General features: G+C 38.6%; 1 protein-coding gene across 1 annotated transcript in view; it reads right to left on the bottom strand.

The window, feature by feature from the left end:
* Positions 1-21,116, bottom strand: part of CELF2 (CUGBP Elav-like family member 2) — a 559,446-nt gene that overhangs the window by 453,140 nt on the left and 85,190 nt on the right. Inside the window, exons 2-3 of the mRNA XM_087768249.1 lie at positions 2,945-2,987; positions 2,185-2,220 (exon numbers count right to left, since the gene is read on the bottom strand). The gene's annotated coding sequence lies outside the window, so the exon portion shown is untranslated. The remainder of the gene's footprint in view (positions 1-2,184; positions 2,221-2,944; positions 2,988-21,116) is intronic.

The following is a 21,116-nucleotide window of genomic DNA, read 5'->3' as shown; positions in this document are numbered from 1 at the left end:
TAAAACTGAAATTTGCAGCACAAACAGAAGTAAAAGGACTGGTTTCACACAATTTGTGAGAGCACAGAAGAAGGATTTATTCTGAATACTGTCACAGCATGTGGGCCCCCACAGGGATTGCAGTCCTTGGTTTAAAAAAATTGTATGTACAATATTTGTTAGAAAGAGATAAAGACCTATGATTCCCTTCCCTTCTTCAAGACTAAACGTTGGCTGTTTATTGCCCTAGTTGTATTTGCTGCCTTTCTACTGAACAATGGAACAATTTGGCAGTAAACATTGGATTGGGACCATAGGTAGCCTGTAAGACAGTATCCTTAACCATTTATGGTGCCTGAGTCTGCTCCCGAAGACCTGTGTTAACTCCTTGGTGTCATTTGTTCCCAAAATCATATGAGAAAGTTCACCACTCAGGTCCCCATGTTCCCATAGAAAATGAAGCATTTCCTACACCTTTCATAGTTGTGGGTTCCTGAGAAAATTCATCTTGACTCCCTATAACCTTGTCCAGTTCCTTTTTAAACAACTGTGTATCATATGCTTGCTCCAATGACCCTCTAGTACATTGCCAGTTGATGAAGAAATAGTGTTATAACTGAATCTTTCACAGCAGTAAATTTTGCTGTTTGATACAAAATGCAATCATAAAATACATAGTTAGAGAACTATGTCAAACTCTGATTTCTTAATAGTTGCACATAGTGTTTCTCTACTGTTTGAAAGCAGTCTTGAAAACTGCTCAGGAAGTATTACTGCTAAGGGAAGATAAAGAAAATGTATTTCTATTTTTTAAAGGTGAGACAAACAGGTCTTACGTAAAATTTCTCTAGCTTCAAACAAAACAAAAAACATCAGACACAGAGTACAGGGATATGCAGCTACATGTTATCTTTCCTAACTAAATTGCCAATTGCTTAACTGCTGAATAAAAAGCTGAACAGACACAGTCAGGATCATATATCTGTACTAAAAAACTTGAAATTCCATTTTGATTATAATGTACACATTTTCAGAGTCCTAAAACTCATATTGTTTACCCTTGACTTCTGGAGTTTGACTAAGTTTGTCCTTGCAAGATTGTTTCCATTGGAGGGGGCAAGTCATTAATATGGGCCAGGGATATTTTTAATACTAACTTGATTCTTTCTTTAGAAATGTGTACACGTATGCGCATTTCCAGAGCATAAAAGAATAAGAGAAATATGCATATTTTTTTCCTCAAAAGTCTACCACTCCAGCTTTTTACTCAAAAAAATTCCTTGTTTATGCTTCTTCTTAGAAAGAGAACTTCACTATATACAGCAAATAAACAATATAGGAAAAAATGTCCCTCAGACCACCTGACTCTGATACAACTTTTCCAACAGTCCAATGAAAAGTGCTACTTTAGTGTAAGACTTGAAACAGAACCAAGCCCAGCAAGCAAAGGCCCGCAGTCTGTAATTTACATATTTGGAAACCCAATGTAAAAGAAATCATGTTTATCCATTGGATAAAGTTACCAAACATCTTCCTGCAATATTCGTCCTGAATGTTGTTAGAACACTTTCCCTTTCTGGATTGAGTGATTGATTGATCAATCGATCTATCTACCTACTATCCACACACACGCACTTATATATACACACACTCCCTCCTACAAAGGGTGTTGGGATTTCCATGCAAAGTCGGAGAGAACAAAAGGAGTTACAGTGGCATGTGTTTACAGAAATGTGATGTTTTTAGCTAGGTGGTTACAGTACATTATTTAAGTAAATTAACTATGATTTATAGCAGCAAATAAATAAGACAAAGCTTGTTTAACATATCTCAGCATTAAGTATCTCCTGCATTAATTGTCTCCAAAGTCTGTTCCATTTGTTATCTAACAAGGTATGCTCCATTATTATTTTTATCCAGTTCATTCCTTGATTCTATCTGTCCTTTCAAAATTAACTTGTCTAATCAGAAACCACTTTTGCTGGTAGTTCATTTCACATAAAAAGGAGGAATTTTTGTTTACTGAGAAAGTAATTGGATTATAATTTTGAAAAGAAAGAAATATGAATTGTAATAAATTATTCCTTAAAAAATACATGGGAGCGTGAAAACCAACAAACCCCAAACAAATTAAAAACCCTAATGAATGAAAAAGCTATAAATAGAATATGAAACTGGAAAGAATGATTTATTATTGTAACTTACCTACTCCTTGTTATTCTGTTGAAAAGAGCTGAATATCTAAGGAAAGAAGAAAAGATTTATGTATTTACTAAATGATGGTCAAGTAAATATTTATATTAGCTGTCATTTTTCTCCTAGCTTTTCAGCCCTTGTAAACAGTAATTAAACATTTATTATAGAAAGAAAAAAAGTATAATTTAACCACAGGTAAGGACTCCACACTTCCATTTCAGTTATTGATTAAATTGTATTGATAAAGTTTGCATGATCACAGGTAGACTATATTAAAGTTGCACGCATTATCTTGTTGCATTCATCTGTGTATATTTAAGTGAAGGAGAGAGAATGCAGAAATTGTATTCAAAATTCTGGGCAATATACTTTGGATGTTTATATAGCTGATCTATCCCGTGTATTTTACTGCTTCCCAACATTTCAATGGACATCAAACTGTAGCATCTTTTTTCTTCCTTTTTTCACCAATGCACTAATATTTTATTGGTAATCCTGTATTTTTTTTTTTTAGCTAAAACAAGGAAAACAACAAGTATTAAACATATGAGAAATAAGTGAAAGGAACTATGAAAATTTCCTAAAAGAAAATAAAACACATAGAAAAGAATGTGCAAAGCTAGTGTAAATAAGATTATAGAAACTAGAAACAAGATCTGATAACTGAATTATAATTTTGTATTATAAATGTATTATAATCTTATAGAGAGAAGAAAAATAGAATAATTAATATGAAAATCTGAAGTCCTAGGGAAAACTTGACTCTTACCTGTTCAGTTGATTAACACCTTGAGCTCTTTCTATTTGCAGACCTAACAAAGAAAAATACAAAATGAAATTAAATACACTAAATTATGTGAGAGAAATGATTATAGATTTACATTGATTTAGCCTGATTTTATTTATCTGAAAACCATTCAGGTTTTTATTCATATTGAATTACATCTGTGATAACAATTCAAGCTTTGATCCTTAAATTACGCATTTGGGACCTGAAGTAATAACAATTTGGGATTAAAAGGATCCAGTTCTTATCTGCGTACCAAACAGGTTGTTTATAGTGCAGTTTATTCAATGAGTATACTCAAATTTAGTGCAGGGAGATTGATAAAGGTAATCACTGAACACTGTTTTGGCTCAGAATAGAGATGAAAGCAAAATGCACCTGACTCAGCAAAGATAGGAGTTAAATGCCAGATTATCCACATAATTGGGTCAGTAAGAGGAATTTCATGTATGACAGATGCTAGAATGGGCATTAAAAATGGTCAGGACAAAAATCATTAACAGTTTCATAAAGCACATTGCTAAAGCATATGTATAGTGTCACATGCAAATGTTCTCAACAACTTCAAAAGGTCTATTTGCATGCTCAAAATCAGGTTTATACATGAGCAAGACAAAAACATTAGGCAGTTTCTAAATGTCATTTAATACTCAATGTGTCTGCTCTAAATTTAAGAAGCAGAAGTTTAACACGCTACCAATACCATGAGGCTCAAAAAGGCAGTATAAAATGACTGGACTGAATTTTATTTCTTTCGGTCACTAGCGTGTATACAGCTATGGAGGAACATAGCTATAACCTAGGTACTAAGCAGACCTTGCCCATCCAAGCTTCATGAAAGAAAATTATTGATGTACTGAGTGGTATGTGCTGCTGCTATCCCTGTGGTGACTGGGTCAGTGTCTCATTGCGGAAAATGGTATTATCCCACCTGAGAAATGAAGTTCTGATTAAATGCGAGCCAATGGCTATTTAGGAGGATTATTACCTCCATAAAGCAGGGAATGAATAGTATTTGGATAGAAGCAACAGAGAAAATCACTGTTGTCCAGTCAAAACAAAATATTTAAAACAGATTATTTCCTTTTGTTAACTTAATTGCAAAGTAGCATTGCACCTGCTCTCCAGCTTCATATCAGATGAGGAAGAAGTTTGGCAATGATGCAGAGTCTCTCAGGCTGCCCCAGTCACAAGCTCTGGGTTTCTGATTCAGGACACTTGGGAGATCATAATCCTACTTGAATCAGTCAGTGAAAATCTTCAGCTAAGTGTTGGTAATAGGAAGCCCCAAGAAGCAGACAAGGTAAACTGTGAGCAGTCTCACAAATGTTTGGAGTTTTGCTGTTTGTGTTAAAGTGATCCAACATGAAAATGCTAAAAACAAGGCTGGAAGTACCAAGGATTTTCTTATGAGATTTCTAGTGCTCTATACTTCTTTTTAGAATATGAATAACAGCAGATTGGCCTAACACTGTTATTTCTACTGCTTCCATTTGCAGCCTGAATTTTGGAAGGTGCCATATAAGCACCAAAAGTAGTTCTGCACTTATTTCAAACCTAATGCTTGAGCTAAAAATACTGAATAGGTAATATTAACCTCAAAATTATTGGCATATAATGTTTCTTAGACTGGTGGTTTGGGTTTTTTTTTGTGTCTGGGTACATATTGTTGTGGCTTGAAAGGCTCACAAAATGAAATCAAATACATCCACATTAAAGTTCTCAAGCAGCTTATTCCCTTTCATTTTTAGTAGTATGATTTGTATCTAGGATCATGACCTTGTAACAATTTACTCCTGTCAAGCTCACTCTCTACCAGTGTTTCATCTTTTATCCCTACTGCTGAAGTTCCATTCAGGTTTGGTCCAGAGACCATTTATGTACAATACACCTAGCCATCACAGCAGGTATTTAGGTAAAAGATGTGTTATGAATGAAGGCAATTCTTACTCATCCCACTTAAACTACTAAGAAGTGAGATGGTAAGCTACTTCTGGTGTGGTGCCTTTGAGTTATTTCCTCCTTTATTAGGCGAACCATGAGCCAAAAAAGTCATTTTTCCTCTCCTACTGGCTATTCAGTTCATGTATATCCATTTCTGACCTTTCCGATTTGCCTCCTTTCTGTCCAGTGTGTCCTGTCCCCTAATGCACCATCCATCCTCTTCACTGCCTGCCTACACTGAACCAGACTGTCAAATGGGCTCTTCAATACCAACATAATGGAGGTTAAACTGAGCTAAATAAAACCACCACAAAACAACGGTGAACTGATCCCTTTGGTGCAGTCCAAGTCTTTGACAGACTCACATCAGAAATCAGATAAGAGCATAATTTACATTATCTAAAATTTTTAATTTTTTTTTTTTAAACCTGGACAATACGGGGCTCTGAAGTTTCCTTGAACAACAGCTCTACTACAAATTGACCTGCCTACCTACTACGTTCAAAAAATTGATCTTTTCTTGAATGGAGACTTTTCTTTGAAAAGAATGAATTCAATTTGTCACTCACGCTGTGAGCATTTTGCATGTGATTCTGAAGCTTTCCAATCTTTTAAATCAATGATAAAACCATTTTAATTTGGCTTAACTTTGTAGAGAACGTGCATTTGTAATTCTCAATAAACATGAGATAAGGTACTATTACAGGTCTGGGACTAAGTACTCTGAGTCATCTGACTTCCCAGTTTGTCTGTTTCGGGCTTTCCAGTCTGTCTGTGATGGGAAAATTCCTGGTTTTGGATCAGCCTTCATAGTTCAGACAGATAGACTCAGGCTTTTCTCAGAACTGGATGAGGCCACCAGTCTATGAAGAATCACATTATTATAAAATATATATTGCCCAATAACAAATCAGGAGCTTTAAACCTATAAAGCTTGGGGCTATAACTTACGTCCCTATAACGTCTACCTCACCGGTGAGTTTTGTAATATTCTCATTCCTACATCTCCTTCCTCAACAATTTATTCTTGCTCCAGGTACGCTTTAACAGATTCTTTGGCAGCACTAAAAGCTACATTAAGTTCAGGGACATAACTGGTTAACTAGTCTGGGTTACAGATACTCCAATATAACCCTTTTGTGTCGACACCTTATTCATTAGTGTTTGAAATTCCTTTCCTTTCAAATAAGAGTTCCTTCATGTAAGATGCATCATAACAACAGCATAGTGATGATTATTCCAACCGAGATGTTCTGGTTACTTTTCTTGGCTATCGGAGTTCATTGTTTGCAAATCTTTGATGCAGTTTAGTTACTAAATTACATAATTCTTAGAATCCTAGAGAAAACATGAGGGTGGAAGGGACCTCTGGAAGTCATATAGTCCAGTGCTTACATGTTGTTGCTCACTGTAAATGGTGGTTCTTTTATAAACTTCTACTGAATTTGACTCTAAGTGCATTCATCACCTCTTGTAAATGCAAATTAAAATGTGTTAAACTAACACAATGGTGATTTAAGACTATTTGCCTTGTTTTATTAATGGGATAAGAGTGGAGCATGCAGAAGGTCAGATACCATGGGTCAGCTGGCAAGAAGTACGACAGCTGAATGCAGTTGTTCAGGCACTGGCAGTCAAGTAAGCATGTCCATAGCAAGCACTTAGGGAGTTTGAAGATGAGTTCTTAGGCTATCCATAAGCAACTTCATAGTGCTAATAATTCATAGCTGTTAAAGGTTAAATGACTGGAATCATGGTGATACAGTCCTTTATACTTTACTTAACTAACTGAATTTTGTTATTTAACAATTTCAGCACCTTGAGAGAAATATAAAATCTATTGTGCTGTTTGGCATTGTTCTTGCACTGGAAATGGCTTATACATCCTCTGCACCATATTTAATGGCGTATATTTTGGACACAATTGCTGTTAACAGTTATATAGGGTTTTTTTGAGAACTGTTTTCTAGACTGACACTTCAGTAAATTTTCTATGCTTTTACACAACCGAAAATAGATGAAATCCAGAAAATTAAGTAGGATTAAAGTGTTTTTATTACTGATTTAAAACTGTGTTGCTCTGTGCATAAAATAAATTGTCACCCAGATACAAAAGTGAGAGACAGAAACATGCAAGTCTATTTCACATTCGAAGCATACACACTGGAGTCACAAACCCAGATTGTTTTGCCCATAACTAGAAGGCTGAAGAGCAAAAACCTCATTAAGATTGGTATATGGAAGTAGGTTTGCAAGCCATGCATATCCATGAATAGGTTAGTTTAAATGCCTGACAAATAGATGGCTTTTCAAATATCTGGCTGACAGTCTTGGGTTAGGAAATACAAAGTAAGATGAACTCAAAACTTGATACTCAGAAATAAATCTGTCTGGAAAATGGTGTTATGAAGAAATGAATCTACATTCTAGAAAGACTGCTTTTTAAAAACTGTTCGGATCTTCCCATGACTCGGCAACATACTTTTATCCCTGGTATTCTGGTGGATTTGGATCTAAAGCGTGTGTTCTCACATGGCACCTCTGAAAATCTGATTTGCATGAAGTGATGCTTGCATAAGGTGGTTAAAAGATTTGTCAACAGGAGGAATATTACTGTTGAAGATATATTCAAAAGGCTTAGACTTTCATGCAGTGTGTTCCATAAAATCAGACTTACATGCTTGTAAAACTAAAGCACGTCTTTCCAGTGTTTATTTGCAGTAGCAACGAGTTGGTACCATTTTCTAATTTTGTTTGGTTATATATCTATAACGGTACGCTATATATATTGTCTGCCCCTATTGTTTTCTGAACCTTCTCAATGCTATATAACTGCATGCATGCAGAGAAGGGAAGGGAAATAGGAATTGCTCTTGATGTTTGCTGCCAGCCCTTAGGTTTGTCCTTAAACCTAGGAGGAAAAAAACCAAGACTGGTTTCTAATGGCTTTGGCTTTGTATTTTGGACTGGTATCTCATAGGTGGTTACTTGATAATTCATGTGAAAGATAAAGAATTGCCTTATTGAATGAAACTCTAAGCAGTTAATCGTTGGCCTATCCTATCGTAAGACCACATTGGCCTTGACTAGATACTGAAAACAGCATAGATGTAAGAATTCATTTATATATTTATTAATTCAATGTTAGAGCACAAAAGTCAACACAGGCTATTGCTATGAAGATATGAAGCAATCAAAATATGCTGTTTTTTCACTGAATCAGTTGCTAATGCATAACACACAGACAAAATACAAAAGAACAAAAGAGGCAAAATCATTGCAAATTAAGCCTATTTTTCGTTAATTTTGTCACGTATGAACTCAGGTAGGTTTGAACGTTGCAGTCATTGTAGCGCATTCAAAAAATAATAATGCAAAAAATTTCCATGACTTCAATAGAGTCCCTGTTGTATTAGTAAGTGAGCTCTCCAGTGGCCAAAATAATATCTGTAAATTCCTGTGAATTTTAACCCAAAACGTGGCAGCCTGGCATGATTAAAAGCTTTAAATTCTCAAAGAACAACATGATTAAAGCAGGACTGTAGTCCTGAGTGGCACCTCACTGGTTTCATTTGCCAGTATTGTTATTTTCCAAGGTAATATTTGATTTACAAGAAAAATGCTTTTAAGTCACACAGTAAGTCCTACAATGTATCCACAAGTATAAAATCCTCAAATTGCCTTCATTTGTCAAATGCTAAAGCCCTACCTGAGACTATTCAGTGGCAGAGTAGGAATCTAATGATGGCAGTAGGAAGGAGGGAGGTTAGATTTATAGAGGTTTTAGAGGCTATACCTCTTGTCTCTTCTCCCTTGTCCCCCTCCTGACTCCCTTTAATTCAGTACTTTGACCACAGTAATGCAGTTAAGCTTCAGTATATGGCACAGATGGCTCATAAGTCCAGTCACCATGATTTTATTGAAACCTGTCTTGTGTTAGTAATTTGAATTGATTTTAAATTCCAAATTATTAGTGAAGACAATGAAATACTGAGCTTTAATGTTAACCCAACTTTCCCTTATGCTACACTTTCCCTCCTAAACTGTCATGATTTTTTCCTTGCTTACACTATAGTTGCCACCATTTTGGGGTATTGCTGCATATAGCTAAGGTTCAAACACAGAGAATTAAGGCATTTTTGGACAGAAATAATAATGAATGCAGCCTGGATTAGAAATAAATGTGATCAACATTTTATGAGTAGGTGATTACCCAAACTAATGCTTTTTATTTTTGCCTACTTAATATAAATCCAAGTTATCAAATATTATCAGTAAAAACATCATAGGTGGTCATACATAGACTAAGATCATGAATCTATCATAGTGCATGTCAGACTACCATTTAAGTCAGTGTTGTACAACAGCTATGGACTGCTAGGTGCAAAGATCTGATTGTCTTACATAATAGTTAACTTCATTTTGTAAGGAACATAGCTCAAGTACAGTCAAGGTTTTGTCTACCATTTTTTCAAGAATCTGGATCAGATCCTTAAATCAGAGCCCAATGTGTATAAAAGCAGTAAATTCTTGGGCAATAAATCCTCAGTGATCTGCATTACTCAAAGATGGGACCTGCTGGAACATCTTCATAACATTCTTTTTCCTTCTTTCTCCTCATGTGCAACATATTGCAGTAATCAATTAACATGATGGAATATTCCTGCGCTGAGACCTTCTTGTAACTCCCATATGGTCAGAATTTGATCTTAATAGCTCAAATTTTTTTTTTAGAAACTGAACTCATCCTGCGCATTAGTGATGATGGAAAAATAAACCTAAGCTTTCAGAGAGGATTGGTGGTTTTCAGCCTGTTGGTATTGGATTTAAATATTTTGGAGAAGTCTGGTACTCAGAGAGGACTGAGCATTATTTATCTGCATTTAAGCCATGAAACTGAACAAGCAGAAATGGAGGTGCCCAGTTTCATCACTTGCATTTAAAAAAACATGGGGCTTATTGTACCTCTTTAGAACAAACATATAAGCAAAGTTGTTGATTTCTTGATCTTGTTTAAATAATTTATCCCTGCCCACCTCATCACACCCTTTATTTGCTTTTGTAACTCGAAAGACTTTGATTCCACTGTAACAAAGCAGGAAATGCTGGCTTATAACCTGAGTAATACCAAGTAGACCTTGGTTCATATAAAGAAAGGACAGTAGCTGAACTTGTGTCTCTTTCTGCTTTTAGTTGTTCTCCAGTGGGGTTTAGAAGTGGTGCAAAAAGTCATAACCATATCTGACAAGAAAACATGACGCAATCCATGCTGTTCTTTCTAAATAGACATGGGGATCTGGAAAAATTGCTTGGTCCATGTATATTCCACCAGAGGGTGGCAGTACTTTACCGCACTCCACAGTAAAGGAGAAGTACAGTAACATTTGTGGCTTGTGTCTTCAAGGGAAGAATACACCATGCAGATGAATATGTTTTGGGGGCGAGATGGGAATAGGACTGGTAAAGTAATCCCCAAATCACTTCAGTGACCTTGCTCAATCCAGTCAATCTCCATCTCTCTTTCATCTGAAATATTTTTCTTCCATAATTACCATCAGCTGATGACTACTAACGGTTACAATACTCCTGAGGATAATCATCTATGAGAATGAATACTAGGATATCTGAAAATGGGAATCTCTACTGATTAACTAATAATACCAGAACCATTAACTTCATCAATAACAGCAGTATATTCACCAACAGTGTTATGCGGGTTAAACTCTAGAGAAGCAAAGGAGCCACACTGTGGCAGGATGTGTTACATTTGCATTTTCATGGCACTGTGAACATGCTAAATGTCTCCTCCCTTTCCTCAGTCCGGTTTTGCTACTTTGGTAGCAGGGCATTATTCAGAACTGGAAACTCCTTGCTGTCTCTTCAGTAGAAAGTGGATTTCTCTGATACCTTCTGAGACCGCCCTTATTCCTTCTCTGTTGTGTTTTTTTTTTTTTTTTTTTTTTTTTCCTTCCTTCCTTCTTTTTTTAAAGTAGAAAGCAGTTAGGAAATTGTACATAGGCCAGCAAAAATGACTGGGTGTATTTTTTCCCTTTGCAAATCTTTTGTAATCTTCTGGTTGACAGAAAAAGTAGCAATTGGTACAGCCTATTTTAAATTACTGCAGTGAAAGTATTTTAACACATTGTCAAACTTTAGACCTTTGTTATTCAAGGCTATATATTTTTTGGATGTGAAGAAATATTTCAGTGAAAGAAGAAAGCAATGCATAATAGGAAGACTACTCCTTCGTTATGCAAATAATGAAAAATTATTTGTATACAGGGCATGATTTCTTTAATGCGCTTTTATTTTCCCTCAAGGATTTAAACCAAAGGATTATGCAGGTCAAGAAGAACTTGAAGAACAAAAGCCATTCATGATCAAGCTCTCAATATAGACTTACATTAGTAAAAACATTTGAATAACATTTTTATAATAGTAATCTAAGTAGCTTATGTTAACTTCTCTAGTAACCAAAGCCAAGCATAATTTTCATGCATCCTTTCAGAAGACATTCATTATTTAAAACATGTAAAATATGGAAGCAGTGTTCTGGAACATCTTTTTATTAAGAGGAAAGAAGTTGGAAACAATGCCAGGAATTTTAGGTGAGCAATGACATGTGCCTTATCAAAAATAAGAGATTTTTTCAAAGAATTAAGGGGATTAATTATTTTCACTCAAAACTGTTGTCAATAATAATTCCTTACTACTACCTTAATAGATTTCAAACTGTTTGAGATCCTTAACAGTATCCCATGTGTCATAAGGAGATCTGGACTGGGATCCTTGAATTTATTCAGGCATCTAACTCACTGTGGAATTGGTAGATGCCAAGTTTCTAACTATATGCAAGGAAGTAGAACTTGTGCCCATTTATCCATCAGACAATTGTCAGGGCCAAGAATCGGGTTCAATTCTTCCACAGGACTTTATATTAACTAGTGTTCTCTTGAAAAGTCTTTGGAAAGTCTCTGGAAACCTTCCACAATACTGAACCCTAAAATATCCAGAAGGTACTACTACTTGCAATGGGGAGATTGCGTGTAAGGGTGGACAGGACATAAATAATATCAGGCTAGAAACATCAATACTTCCAGACAGTTAATTATCAATGATTCACTTTTCTTTTGTAATCAGATCTCCAGTTATCCAGCCAGCAAGCTTTCAAAAATCTGAGAATATTTCAGATGTGTTTTCTCACCTATAAGTAGCTTTCCCTGTAACTTCTTGTAACATATTCTCCCCAACTATTCCTACAGGAGGTGACATGCTTTTCAGCAGGGTTTTTAACTGGTAATTAACTAGCATAAAGTGATGACATATGGAACAAAAAAATAGCCAGGGTGATCAGAAGCTCCAAAGCATTGCTTGGTTATCATTAAGATTATTTTATATATTAGTTTAGAGGGAATACATTTCCCACAGCTAGGGAAACAGTTGTCCTTAAAAGTCCCTCCCACTTTTTGGCTAGTGTTGTAGGGACTATGGGCTAAAATGCATTAATCACTGAGCTTTCTGTTAGCAAAGAGAGCCGATTTCCCCCATGGGAGTGGAAAGCTGCCATAGATAGATGAACCATACTCTGTGCTCCTTCATCTCTCAGCTGGTGCATGAGGTTGCAGCAAGCCCTGGTAGATGAGCAATATTCATGGAGTTCATTGGGAGAAATGTCTTCTGGCTATTAACATCCTTCAAGCATCTGACAGAACAAGCATCAGACCTCAAAAGCTATTTAGGCAAGCATGTTAGTCAATCTAGAAACTTATTTGGTCTCCATAGTAATTTTGCTCCACAGTACTAATAGGTTTATTAGGCCAATGCACGATTCATAATAAATCAGGAGGTAAATGTCCTGGACGATGATCTGCAGATGGTCTGACTGCTTCCCATCAGGAGGTATCTCCTGGGAAGAAATATGGCACAGGCTGCCTCTAAAAGTGTAGTATGTCCACTGACAGATGAGTACATCTTAGACACTTTCCTGGTTCCCTGTTTTGGGGAATAGTAGCAGAGAGGAGCTGAAGGTAGCATCTACATGAGAGGTTTTGCAGGAGACAAGTGGAACAAAGGGGAGAACATTTTTGAGATGCAGTAGTAGCAGGAGGATATTTTTATATGTATATGCGGTGTAAGAAAGGTATAGGGGTCTTTGAGGGGGAAAGAGGGTGTGCAGTGCTGATATGCTAGAGTTCTGAATGGCCCGACTGTACTTTTGAATCCTTCCTGGTTAACAGAAAACCTTATAGTAAAATGTTATTCAAGAATAAACTGGACTATATGAGAAAAAGGAATTGTTTAGAACATTCGTTTTAATGAAATAAAATAACTGGGAAAGACAGAGAGTTTGTAGAGGAGGACCAGCTTTTCTCAGAGTAGAATAGGTTTAAAATCTGTTTCACTGATATAACTCTGAAAATTCATGATTGAAAACTCTAGCCTTGAGAAGTTACAATACATCATAAGAAAAAGGTGAGTCAACATGTAATGTTTCAATTATAGGGTTCTCAAGAGTACACAGGTGGTGTAATAAGTAAGGTCACGGTCTTTCCATCAGCAGTACCCCTGCTATTTCTGCAGTTGCTATGAATGGGAAACAATAATACTTATGATTGTGAAAAGACCAGAGTTCAGAGCAGATCAATCTAATTTTCTGAAGGTAAATAGATAAAGATTTGTTATGTAACGGGTGCCTATGGTATTTATACTGGTTGGTCTAGCTCTGTGTGGTGGTTGTCCAGACCATGGGGACGATCAATATATGCAATAGCAGGTGCCAATGACATTCAAAATATTCTCTGTGCCTCCAAGGACATTATTATTTCAAACAAGTGGCTTTTAAACCCAGAAATTTTTTTTTTTTTTTTTTCATTCTAGACTGGCTTGTCAATCAACAAATTGGATATGTTCTCACTATGGCCACCCACTAAACCTGCTAGATCATGCCCTGAACCAGGCGTCTGTGGAGCTGATTCTGTTTCCAGCTTTGTTATCATCTAGATGCACTCTGTGCTCGTTAGGCTATTCTCCTCATCTTTCCACGTCTGTATTCCATTTCCCCAGCTTTTTTTCCCACTTTGCTTTTTCTATTTAGACTAAGCTCCTACAGGCTTGCACTAGCTGTCTTCTTTTTCTACTGTTGTGTCTTTGGCCTGAGCACTAGTGTTCAGAGCCCTGACAGGCTATTTCCATTAGGAAGCAAAAATGATTGTAAGTTCAGGTGCTTCCTTGATTTCTTCAGTTCATATGCATCTGTTACTAACAACATGCTGACCTACACAACATAGTAACCAATGTGATATGTATTAGTGATGTGACGGAGTTTTTTCTGGCACAAAACTTACTCAAGAGCGGAACAATTGTGCTCCAATGGAATACGAATGTGACTTTCAAGGACCCTAAAGTAAAAGGAGCTCCTAGAGAAAACATCTGTATGATTACAAAGGTAGGAACAAACTGAGAAAGGAAGTGCTAGGAAATCTTCATTTTCCACTCCTATCTCAGTCTCCTTTATTTCCTAAGCACTGACGAAATTCCAAAAAGAAAATCATAGAATCGTTTAGGTTGGAAAAGACCTTTAAGATCATCAAGTCCAACTGTTAACCTAACACTGCCAAGTCCACCACTAAACCATGTCCTCAAGCACCACATCTCCATGCCTTTTAAATACCTCCAGGGATGGACCCTCAACCACTGCCCTGGGAAGCCTGTTCCAGTGCCTGACTACCCTTTTGGTGAAGAAGTTTTTCCTAATATCCAACCTAAACTTCCCCTGGGGCAACTTGAGGCCATTTCCTCTCATCCTATCACTTGTTACTTGGGAGATGAGACCGACCCCCACCTCGCTACAACCTCCTTTCAGGTAGTCGTAGAGGGCAATAAAGTCTCCCCTCAACCTCCTCTTCTCCAAACTAAACAACCCCAGCTTCCTCAGCCGCTCCTCATAAGACTTGTTCTCTAGACCTTTCCCCAACTTTGTTGGTCTTCTCTGGACATGCTCCAGCACCTCGATGTCCTTCTTGTAGTGAGGGGACCAAAACTGAACACAGTACTCAAGGTGTGGCCTCACCAATGCCGAGTAAAAGGGGACAATCACCTCCCTTGTCCTGCTGGTCAAACTATTTCTGATGCAAGCCAGGATGCTATTGGCCACCTGAGCACACTGCTGGCTCATGTTCAGGCGGCTGTTGACCAACACCACTGGGTCCTTTTCCACAAGGCACCTCTCCAGCCACTCCTCCCCCAGCCTGTAGCATCGCATGGGGTTGTTGTGACCCAAGTGCAGGACCCGGCACTGGGCCTTGTTGAACCTCATACAGTTGGCCTCAGCCCATTGATCAAGCCTGTCCAGATCCCTCTGTAGAGCCTTCCTACCCTCCAGCAGATCTACACTTCCACCCAACTTGGTGTCACCTGCAAACTTACTGAGGGTGCACTCCATCCCCTCATCCAGATCGTTGATAGAGATATTAAACAGAACTGCCCCAATACTGAGTCCTGGGGAGCACCACTTGTGACCAGCCACCAACTGGATTTGACTCCATTCACCACAACTCTCTAGGCCTGGCCACCCAGCCAGTTTTTTTACTCAGCGAAGAGTATATTCATTCAAGGCATGAGCAGCCATCTTCTCCAGGAAAATGCTGTGGAAAACGCTGTCAAAGGCCTTACTAAAGTCCAGGTAGACAACATCCACAGCCTTTCCCTCATCCATTAAGTGGGTCACCTTGTCAGAGAAGGAGATCAGGTTAGTGAAGCAGGACCTCCCTTTCATATACCCATGCTGACTTGGCAAGATCACCCTGTTGTCCTGTACGTGCCACATGATGGCACTCAGGATGATCTGCTCCATAACCTTCCCTGGCACCGAGTTTCTGTAGGTTCCTGTATCCTCCTTCTGGCCCTTTTTGTAGATGGGCATCACATTTGCTAACTTCCAGTCAACTGGAACCTCCCTGGTTAGCCAGGACTTCTGACAGATGATGGAGAGTGTCTTGGTGAGCACCTCCACCAGCTCCTTCAGTACCCTTGGGTGGATCCCATCTGGCCTTATAGACTTGTGTGTGTGTAAGTAAGTGGTGCAGCAGGTCAGTAACCATTTCCCCTTGGATTATGGGGCTTCATTCTGCTCCCCATCCCTGTCTTCCAGCTCAGGGGGCTGGGTACCCTGAGAACAACTGATCCGACTATTAAAGACTGAGGCAAAGGCTGCATTAAGTACCTCAGCCTTTTCCTTGTCCTCTGTCACTATGTTTCCCCCAGCATCCAATAAATGATGGAGAATCTCCTTAGCTCTCCTTTGTTGCTAATGTATTTGTAGAAACATTTTTGTTGTCTTTTGCAGCGCTAGCCAGTTTAAGTTCCAGATGGGCTTTGGCCCTTCTAATCCTCTCCCTGCATAACCTCACAACATTCTTGTAGTTCTCCTGAGTTGCCTGCCCCTTCTTCCAAAGGTTGTAAACTCTCCTTTTATTCCTGAGTTCCAGCCACAGCTCTCTGTTCAGCCAGGCCGGTCTTTGCCCCTGCCGGCTCGTATTTCCGCACGTGGGGATGGCCTGCTCCTGCGCCTTTAAGTTTTCTTTCTTGAAGAACGTCCAGCCTTCCTGGACTCCTTTGCCCTTCAGGACTGCCTCCCAAGGGACTCTGTCAAGCAGGCTCCTGAACAGGTCTGCCAATCACTGATAGCAGGGGAGTAACAAAACTGGCATTAAAGGAGCACAAGTTCACTTCAGACATAAGCAACACAACAAGGAACTCTGCACTGGTGGGTTAATCAATGAGTCTGCAGCTACCTTGCCTAAGGGATGTTTCATTCAAAGCAGGACAGACTCATAGTGTCAATGAATATCCCTCCACCATGGTGATCTATTTTATCTTCTTTCTCTGAACTCTTTCTGCATCTGTTAACTCTAACACCGAACTTGGAAATTCTTTGAAGTGCAAGCTGTTCCTGTGCTTTCTTGATGGTACTTTCATAGTGAGCTTCTGGAACATGACTGCTTCATTTCTTTAGTGGACATGACACATGGAGAAACTACTCCCAGACGGTTTGCAGTAGGGAATGCAACAACTTCAGGGAAAAACCCACACTGTCATTTCTTTCTTTCATATTCAAAACTGTAAATACAAGACAAACGGGAATTTCAAACTCCATGTACCTAATCTATTCCTAGCAAATGTAGTTGGCCCATTATTTTTAGGATATTTTCAATGTATTCGGATATAGTATTTATCTTGCCAGTTACCATTGAAAACACACACCTGTTGAAAACACTCATTGCAAGCACACACATATCAGGATTACTACTAAAAGAGCCTTAGCTTTTTCATTTTGTGATCTTATGCCTTAAAATTCCTAACTTTAATGTTGTATCAATGCAATTCTTTTTCATTTTAATATTTTATCTTAATTTAAAAAGCAGTGAAATAAGTCACAGTGATTTATACAGTAAGGTAATAGTATTGTTCAGATCCATTCAGTGTCCTCTTACCTCTAAGGCTCTTCTCTAGTGAGTTATCAAATGAATCACCTATTTAAAGCTAGCAGTGTATTCTGAGAGTTAATTACTATTATATCATAACTCAGAACAAAGAAAAAAACAATAGTATTTTGTAATCATTGATCTTTTATATGACCAAAGCCAAAACAGTCTTAATTATGCAGAAAGCTGGACAAGCCTAATACAACTATCAGATTTTGCAGCTACTCTTCTGCTGCTTTGCCTGCTGCAGAAGGGAAGCAAGCTCTTTCATTCTATGAAAAATACCCATCAAAACTTACAGAAAACCGATAGAGATGGTGTTGTCCAACTTTATCTGCCTGTCATTAAGATTTTTGAAAAGAGACAAAAATGTTGAATTTCCTTTGACATATTCTAAATCATTACTGATTTGTTGACACTCACATGGTTGCTTTGGTGGCAATAGAGGAAAATTTTCAAAGTGGTTGTCATACAAGAGGAAGATGTATTTGTCAGTGGAAGAGACAAAGGGGAAAATAGATCTACAGAATTTACAGAAAGTTGCTTTCATTTTTTTTCCCCTTGGTGTGTGTTTTTTTATTAAAGAAATGCCACATGCATTAAAGAAATGCATGAGGTAAATACAAGCAATCTGCTCATAAAATTCCATTTTTATATTTCTGTTCCAGAGGCACCTTCCTCATCACAGGGCTGTTAATTTCATCTGCTTGACAGCTATGGAAATAACCTACACATTTAGGCAGTGAAAACAGAGGTAGAAACACATTCACACAATGAAATCTGTTTCCTATTTGAAACTAAAATCTAAGTGCTGTCCCTTTAAAGGAGACCTTGCTATCTTGATAAAGAAAACTAATGAGGTGGCCTTTCTAGGGCTAGTCACATAATAGCCATGATGACAAGGACCTCTATCAAGAAATAAAGCAGAAGATAAATGAGATTTTTCTAATATCCATTTCACCCATTGTTCACAAGTCTCATGCGATACAGCTTCTATTTATCATGAGATAGTAGGTACAGGGCACTATTTTGTAAAGGAAGCCTAAATTGCAACATGGTGTTATTAACAGCCCATAAATACTGTACTCCTTTCTGTTCTTTGTGCAACTGTGCAAAAACAAAGGGGTTTTTTGTTTGTTTGTTTGTTTGTTTTTTTTGGGGGGGTGGGTGTTGTTGTTGTTTTGGTTTGGTTTTTTGTTTTTTGTTTTTAATGGACTTAAAAGGCGTTACTTATATTTATACTGGATGTCCACACAGCATTTAACAGTAAAACGACAATACATGTTTTAGTCAGCTAGCCTCAAAACTAGTCCCACCCACCATGAAAAGAAAGGCTTTGCACCTAGTACTCCTTCTCTCAGCTCTCCAGCTTCCTTTATTTTACGCCATATTAATACAAAGTCTCAAACTCTGACATGGGTTTCATCTTTCCATGTTCCAGCCACACCATACAAGGCAGGTCATCCTCCTTCAGCGACGTGTTGGAGCATGGGGAGTGTGGCTGATCTCTCTGCAAGTGTCCCTATTAGGTTCCCTTTTTCAGTTTGGAAATACCTGGTCTTCCCAGGTGTGCCTGGACCTAATTTATAATAACGTTTAGAACAGGGATTATCTGTTATGATGACAAGCAAGGGACTGAACTCAGTTGCTCTGGATGCACCCTTCAGACCACTGTTTCCATGGTATTAGTTTCATATGGTGTTCAGAACTTGCAAGTCTTTATTTCCCCTCTATTCCTGTATGATATGGTAATATACTGTGGTTCCCAGGGGAGACAGTTAAATTAAATTTGATTTTCCCCTACACTAAAATATTTTATTTCACAGAAACATAGGATCAAAGGACGGCCGAAGTTGTAAAGGACCTCTGGAGATTGTCTAATCCAACTTTCCTGTTTGAAGCAGGGCCACCTACAGCAGGTTGGTTGCCCAGGGCCATGTCCACTTGGGTTTTGAATATCTCCAAGGATCTCTGGGCAGCCTGTTCCAGCACTCAGTCACTCTCACATTAAAAAAGTTTTTTTTTTTATGGTTAAAGAGAATTTGTGTATTTCATTTCGTGCCTATTCCCTCTTTTCCTATCACTGGGCACCACTGAGAAGAACCTGGTCCTCTTTTCTTTACTGCCCATCAGCAGGTATTCATACACACTGATAAGATCTCCTTGAGCCTTCTCCAGGCTGAACAGTCCCAGCTCTCTCAGCCTCTCCTCATATGAGAGATGTTCCAGTCCCTTCATCATCTTCACGGCCCGTTGTTGGATTCACTCCAGTATGTCCACCTCTGCGACATACTACTGGGGAACCCAGAGCTGGACAGTGCTTAATGCAGCCCAGAAAGTCACTGGTGTCATTTTTTGACGTTGATTCTTGAATAGTAGAAATAGATTACGCTGAGTACCTAGACTTTGACTACTATGGGAGATGGGATAGAAAACCTTTAATGGATTAGATGCACAGAAAATGCTATTCAAAATTTAATTCTTCTAGTAAGAACATTCATAAAATATTTTGTGAACACAGGTGATCCCACCTGAAGTTCCTAGCCTAGATCCAGTGGCATATTATGTTTATATGGATAAACTATGGCCAAGATATAAGCATTCAAAGAAGAAGGTGGCCTTCCATACAAAGCAAATATATGTGGGTGTTGTCTACCTAGACTTTAGTAGAGCCTTTGGCAAAGTTTCCCACAGCATTCTCCTGGAGAAACTGGCTGCTCGTGGCTTGGACGAATATACTCTTTGTTGGTTAAAAAAACTGGCTGGATGGCTGGGCCCAAGGAGTTGTGGTGAATGGAGTTAAATCCAGTTGGCTTCTGATCACAAGTGGTGCTCCCCAGGGCTCAGTTCAATATCTTCACTGATGATCTGGATGAGGGGATGGAGTGCACCCTCAGTAAGTTTGCAGACGACACCAAGTTGGGTGGGAGTGTTGATCTACTGGAGGGTAGGAAGGCTCTACAGAGGGATCTGGACAGGCTTGATCAATGGGCTGAGGCCAACTGTATGAGGTTCAACAAGGCCCAGTGCCGGGTCCTGCACTTGGGTCACAACAACCCCATGTGACGCTACAGGCTGGGGGAGGAGTGGCTGGAGAGGTGCCTTGTGGAAAAGGACCCAGTGGTGTTGGTCAACAGCCGCCTGAACATGAGCCAGCAGTGTGCTCAGGTGGCCAAGGTGGCCAATAGCATCCTGGCTTGCATCAGAAATAGTTTGACCAGCAGGACAAGGGAGGTGATTGTCCCCTTTTACTTGGCACTGGTGAGGCCACACCTTGAGTACTGTGTTCAGTTTTGGTCCCCTCACTTCAAGAAGGACATCGAGGTGCTGGAGCATGTCCAGAGAAGAGCAACGAAGCTGGTGAAGGGTCTAGAGCACTGGAACAGGCTGCCCAGGGAAGTGGTTGAGTCCCCATCCCTGGAGATATTTAAAAGATGTGTAGATGTGGTGCTTAGGGACATGGTTTAGTGGTGGACTTGGCAGTGCTAGGTTAGCGGTTGGACTTGATGATCTTAAAGGTCTTTTCCAATCTAAAGAATTCTATGATTCTATATGATATTTAGTCTGTTGCACTTCATATGTATCAACAGCCTGAAACAATGAACCAGAAATCTGAGCACCACAATCTTTGCTTTATCTGTGGAAGTGAAGTACCTATATTGATAAATCAGTATCAATGATATTATTTAGACACTGATCATTTCAATGAATGGAATGGGGCTTGACAG

This window comes from Nipponia nippon, unplaced genomic scaffold (genome assembly GCF_047370975.1).
Source record: "Nipponia nippon isolate SJK-2023a ecotype South Korea unplaced genomic scaffold, ASM4737097v1 scaffold_3, whole genome shotgun sequence".
Taxonomy (NCBI): Eukaryota; Metazoa; Chordata; class Aves; order Pelecaniformes; family Threskiornithidae; genus Nipponia; species Nipponia nippon.
This window is presented reverse-complemented; position numbering and strand designations above follow the sequence as displayed.